The following is a 6541-nucleotide window of genomic DNA, read 5'->3' as shown; positions in this document are numbered from 1 at the left end:
ACAGTTAAGCCAGTGCTGTCCCCAGCTTCTTGTTTCCTCCTAACCTGCCTCACTCTTTCGTCTTGCTCAGGGCCAATTTTCTCTCTCGTACACCAAGCACTGCCTCTGCCACCCCCTGCGAGGACGGCATCACAGTGGGACCCTGCGGTCGGACCTCCGGGCTGCCGCTGGAGGAGCCTCCCCTAATCGGGGACAGACTTGGACCTCAGCCACCCTGCATGGCTCGGTCCCGCTGCTCCGGCGGTGGAGGTGAGGACTGGAGCGCACGGGGAAGGCTGAGCACCTCCTGGCTCTTCTGCCTTTCCTCCTGGGCCAGCCCGTCATGCACCGCGCGGCTCTCCCATGGCATGAGAGCAAGGTGCACGGGCTGTGGCAAGGTGAGCTGGTTATGCAAGAGCCAGGAAGACGCCAAAGTTTGGGGAGCATCGTTTGGTCACTGCCCCTTGGGTGGTGCTGCCTCGCCAGGCGCTCGCGCCCGGGTGACCAGCACGGCACCTCTCCGACCGGCTGCTTCCGCAGCTCAGCATCCCCGAGAAATCCCCTCCCCACGGCTCCCTCCCGAATCCTGCTGCAGCTTAGCCACCTAATGAAATCCTACTTCGCTGTGCATGCTATATTAGGGTTACCATGGATATGGTACAACAAACACGGGGCTGTGGCTTTGTTATATAAACAGGAGAGATTGCCACAAATACCCAAAATATCTGAGAAGGATGGGAAGAGACTGAGACATCCTTTGGGTTTGTTTATAAAAGCAGGGAAGGGTTGAGTGGATAGTTCCAGTGGGAGATGGGAGAGATTTGCGGTAGGTTTGCGATGTGGAGTGTAATGAAGTGATGGCCTCAGCTCATCGCAGCAGAGCGCAGGCCAGCATCTCTCCCCTGCTGCACAGCCAGCTCTCAAGGGAGGGAGGGATCTTGACACTCAAGCGTTTGATACGGCTCAGAGACGTGAGCTTGGGTCTCGCAGGCAGGGTGTTCATGCCAGGGAGACTTCCCCGCAGCTGGCTGTGCCCGCACGAGCTCCCTGCCTGCTCAGGGCTCTGCCAGTGTCCGGCCAACACTGCTGGGCTGTGAATGCTCGGGGTGTCGGAGACGCCGGGGAGGGGAAACGGCTGAGAGCGGGGTTTGCCTGGCACAGAGAGGGGGACTAAAAGCATTGGTTGGTCTGTTGGACAGCTTATGAGGCCCTTCAGCTTGTGCTTAAGGTCCAAGGAAATAAGTAAGAATTAAAGATGAATTTAAGTATTTATCGCAGCAGTTCATGAAATCAAGCCCTACTGCAATCCTGCTGCGTGGTCTGTGTCGAGGAAGGGTGTTACTGCTCTCTGACTCCTCAGCCTACGTCCTGGTATTGCTTCTTTCCAACCCCCAAACCCTTACACAAGCTGGGCTGGCCCGAAGGTCACACATGTACCTCCCATGCAAGCATTTGAAAAGCCAGTAGCTCCTGGTGACTGTTTCCAACCTTCAACAGGATCTTTTCAAAATGATCAAAAAAGTGATGCTGGCTAGGCTGTTTATTGAACCTATTCCTGCCCAAGAGCTGTGTTTTCTGAAGATCAAGGCACAAATTGCATCTTTCTGTAGTCAAGTACATCTAACCCGAACCTCATGCAGATCTTGGCCCTACCCTAGCTCTGCAGTAGGTAAAGGGATCCTGCTGCCTGCAGCTGGCAGGGACCAGGACTGGTGATGTGGTGGGGATATATATTTATCTGCTCTTCCATAACTGCTCACACCTGAGCCTGCTCAGCCAGAGCCAGCCAGTTAGCGCAGTGCCAGCTCAGGTGCAGAAAGTCCCTTGTACAGTTTGGGGACTCATGTAATTTGAAGAAGAAACTGCTCTAGAAATGGAGGTGGGATGTAAGGGAGATGAAAACATCAGAGTGGCTAAAATTGTATTACACTCCCACTCCCCTGCCAATAAAAACACCATAAATAAAGTGGCTTTGCAATAACCATCTCCACGCATTGTAACACAGATTCACGTGTCCCTGCTAAAGGAGCTCCATGCGGGATAAACCCTGCTGTAGCCTCCTTCTGCTGGAGAGGCACAAAAAGCTTGCCCCAGTCCTACCACCGTGATGATGCTTCGTGTCTTCCCCCTGCAGATGCGATCACCAAGCCCCCAGTCAGTCCCATCAGTGGCTTCCTTTTCCCGTCTTCCACGCTCCTCTGTGGGTGACACCCCATCCCCACAGTGACATTGCTGCTTCTGGTCCCTCGTGGCCTTCCAGATGCCCTTCACCTCAGGGCGCTCACTCATCCGTTTGTTTTCTCCCCTATCACTGCCTCTTAATCCAAGTAGATATCTTTCCACGCTCCATTACCTAGTCTGCGGTGGAGAATGACAAATTCAGAAAGATCTCCTTTACCATTTAAACACATATCAAATCCAGTTTTTGCTCATCAGGCATACAACACCCTGCTTTCCCCTTCTGCAATACCTGTCATCCCTGATTTTGCAGGACCTGTCTGAACATTCATGAATCGTTCCCTCGTATCACTGGAGAAGTGAGGAAATGTTCCTTGATCTGACAGAAAACAGCAGCCAAGGGAGCTGGAATTCACTGTGGGCATGGGTCCAGGGGAAGGTCTGTCTGCCAGGAGCGCTTGCCTGGGGGAAGGTGGATGCCGAGACCTTCTGCATGGTCTCTGCACCACAGTTCCTTTCACCAGGAGCATTGCAGGCCCTGATGCCAGCCGTTCTTGTTGCTTCTTCTGCAGCCCTTGCTTTCTGGCACCAAGCTGCTGCCTGAAGGTTACACAGCAAGCCAGCATCAGCAGCAAGAAGAGCCAAGCCAGAAGAAGTCATGGGAGCGAAAGAGCCCAAGGAGTTTGAAGATGGAGCTTTATCAGCTTACCAAAGGGGTTGGTGAACTGAATGACAGAAGCTGCAGGCCTAGATCTGCCTTGTGCGCTTGATGTCTCTAACAGGCAAGATAGCAGGAGGTATAGTAAAAGATAGAAGCAGTGGATAGATATGATCTACTTCAGAAAACTCTACATGGCTTTGGTACAGGGAATTCCTGTCCTACAAACCTCTTGACATCCTTTGAAGGTGTCAATAAGCTTGAAGGGGAAGGTGTTTCCAGGAGATACTGTCTCTGTGGCTTTCCAAAGGCTGCGGTAGAAGACTCTGCCCCATTGCCACCACAGCCTGGCTACCAGTGAAATCAGGATTATTCCCCCAACTCCTCCCGTGGCCTTTCAAACCAGCAGCCCCCGTATTCCTGCACCCGTTGTCTCTGGTGCAAGGACTGCCCTGCACAAAGGGGCACGAGGGAATTTGTGTCGAGCATCTTTAAATTCACCTCTCCGCCCCCCATCTCAGCCCTTCCTTTTGTCAGTGCTTCCAGCAGAAGCGACGGCTGCGCAGGATCGCGTTACAGCGAGTTAAACATGTCATGTTGCGCACAGAGGCACGAGTTGATGGGTGCAATGCAACATGATGTGCCAGGCAACCCATACCGCAGAGCAGCTTTTACAGGCACATTCCCTTAGAGCACCCCTGACCCACCTCGTACTCTTTGAGGCTGATGTTACCTAGAAAGCTTTGGCTTATGTTGCTGGTTATAGGCAGGGGGGTTTAACACAGCGAGTGTGAAGCATGCAAGCTTGGGGGACCGTGTAACTCATCAGTTCAGGTTAAAACAACTTACTTAAGAAGCAGTTTTTATTGTTGTGGCTTTGTTAACTTTTTTAAACTGACACATCCCTTGGCGCTCTGAGGTCTTCACCCTGAAGGACAGAGACCAGCCTGGCCCCAAGGCATTTTCAGTTCCATAGGTGTCTGGATCAACGCTGTAAACCACGGCAGTGGGTAGCAATCGGTGTAGCAGAGGTGACAAGCCAGGGCATGGTTAGGTGTACGGTTGTTAGGAGGACTATGCCATATATGCCATTATAAGCCCAGCAGTTCCTACATCACGGGCTCTGTTTGTGGGTGATCAAAGCGGAGGGGAGGAAGGCTGCCATTAAGGGCACAGACCTGGGAATCAGACTGCTGTTTTCACCTAAACAAAGCATCTGCCTTGTAAATGCAGCGAGGGTGACTAAGATGCTGCGAGCATTTGTTCATGTCTCAATAAGAGGAGTGTGAGACTGTGGAGAAGTACGAAGCCACGTTCATGAATACTTGGGGTGGGCTTGGAGGATGTCTGAGAGAAGGTGTGCTGCGTGATGACGGGCAGGAGTGAGAGGGAAGCACCGGGCAGGTTCGTCAAGGCCGGGCGGCTGCTCTCCGTGCCAGGAGATGAGCCTTGTCTGTGGTTAGAGCTGCACATGCAGGGACCTACTTACTGCTGGAGAGCTTAAAGCAAAAACAAATGCCACAGAAGAGCAATAGAGAGGGTCCTACCTTAGGAATGGGGGGGAGTCAATATTTGGGAAGCTACTACAAGGTCATGCTGACGTTGTACCTGGCCACTGCATCTAAACCCACTTCCAACCTGCAGCTGCATTTTCTGTTGTGATACGCAGAACTTGTGTGGGGTGTGCTGGTAAATTGTGTGAGTGGTTTATTAGAGCGCGAACTCTGTGTTTTCGTGTTGGAGCTCTGCAACCCAGTTCTGAGGAAGTGGCAGAGGCTGTGTGATCTTTCAGTAATATTAAGTGTCCTCTGCTAAAAATTAGCTCTGTTTTGGATGTGTGTGTGTTCTCTTGGATCCCTGAGAGGCCATCTGCTTGATTTGTGTTGTGTCCACTAAACAGCTGCAATTGCTGGAAAAGGCTCGAATCTACAAGCGGCACCATCATCTCCACCGAGCTGCCGTGGAAGCAAGGCTGGTGGAGCATTGGAAATAAATAAGGAAAACAGGGAAGTGTTTCAAAAGCCCATTTCTCCCAGCAATATCCAGATTTGGTTGTGGTTTGTGGCGACATAACCCATAGGTCAGATGGCATCTTCCCTCTGAAGGAAGATGTCACTTGGGATATGATAACTAGATGGGAACCTGCTCTTCCTTGGTGACAGAGCATTACGAGTTGCTCTCTGGAGACAGAGCTGTCTGAAGGTAGGAAAAAAAACCTAGAGAGTGTAGACCTGGGCTTCAGCCTCTCCATCTGCCACATCCACCCTGCGCAACCTTGGGCAAGTCTCCTACCCTTCCTCTGCCTTAGCTCCCCCGCGGTAAAACGAGGATAACAGGAATGGCTCTGCCTCTGCAAGGATGCTGGTTCCAGCACTGCGAGGCACTTGGGTGCGAAGTGAAGGGAAGATCATATAATATTCCCAGGCAGTTTGGTGCCAAGTTTGGAGGGAGGTGTGAGGAAAGGAAGAATTTGTGGCTGCAGGAATGCTGCTTGAACGCGTGAACTCATGGAAGGAGTTACACTGTGAGTAACCCACCGGTGGTGCCAGGAGAAAACAGTTGATTATAACCTGAAACCTTGCATAAAACCCCCAAACGATTTGGCTTCTGGCTGCTTCTGGTCTGTTTATCTCACAGACTTGGCAGGCAGAGGAAACTTTTCAAATGGCAAGGAGGTCAGAGAAAAGGTGGAGCTGGCCAGCTGCCAGCTCTCAAGGCTATCGAATGGCTCCCATACCGCAGATACCAGATTAGCATTTTCATTCTGTAAAAAATTATATCGTAAGGTCTATGGGACTGTGGCTTTCTTTGCACCCTGTGCTCGTACAGCACCTAGCACAACGGGCCCTTGCTCACGAAGGAGGTCTTGCTTGCTGCTGCAATGTGGAAATATATTATAAAACCTTTTTCTCCTTCATAACTTAGATAACTGATCTTCACAGATTGGCTCTGAGAGTAAGTGGACCTTGGGTTAGAGTTCTGGAAAATATATGGCTCAAGGTAGCCCAATATCTGCTGAGTCCTTGTTATAACATTGGTTTTCTTTGCATCTATCCTGTGCTCGGATTAGTGGAGAATTGCTTTGACACGTTCATTAAAGCAGCAGCTTGGGAAGCAAGGAGGCTGTTTATTTTCATACAGGAATACAGACACTGAAACTAAAATGAATGGCCCAAACAGAGAACCTCTAACTCTGTCTATCTTCCAAATTTCTGAACAAAGATACAATGATAAACTGATAGACAATGATGTTTGACCCGCAAAAGTAATAAAAAGCTAAAATTGTATTTTCTTGGCATAGCCTTTCAATATTTTTTTGTACGAATGCCAAGCAACCTTCAAGTGAAACTGGACATGATGCAGTCATTTCAGTACGAACCACTACAGTCTATAATAATTAAAAAATAATAGTCTTAAGTAGACCCTCTAAAGGTAAACTGTTTCTTGTCCCCTTTCTTTCATTTCTTGTCAACAGATCGGATGGCTTGTGTTTCAGATCTCCGCACAGGCGTTTGAACTGAGTGCAAAGTCTCCTGAAATTACTGGCAGTAATTAGTTTATTTAGGGAGCAATTAATTAAATGCAACTGTTTCCCTCTCTATAGATTAAAAGAGTGCTATAAGTGATACCATCTTAAAAAGAGCAGATGTGCTATAAAAGGACCAGAAACCAATTATTTTCATCAGTCGACAAAGACAGAACAAGTATTCATGGGCTAAAACTGCA

The sequence above is a fragment of the Dromaius novaehollandiae genome, chromosome 20, assembly GCF_036370855.1.
Source record: "Dromaius novaehollandiae isolate bDroNov1 chromosome 20, bDroNov1.hap1, whole genome shotgun sequence".
NCBI classification, from domain to species: Eukaryota; Metazoa; Chordata; class Aves; order Casuariiformes; family Dromaiidae; genus Dromaius; species Dromaius novaehollandiae.
The sequence above is the reverse complement of the archived record's forward strand: the minus strand, read 5'-3'. Positions refer to the sequence as shown.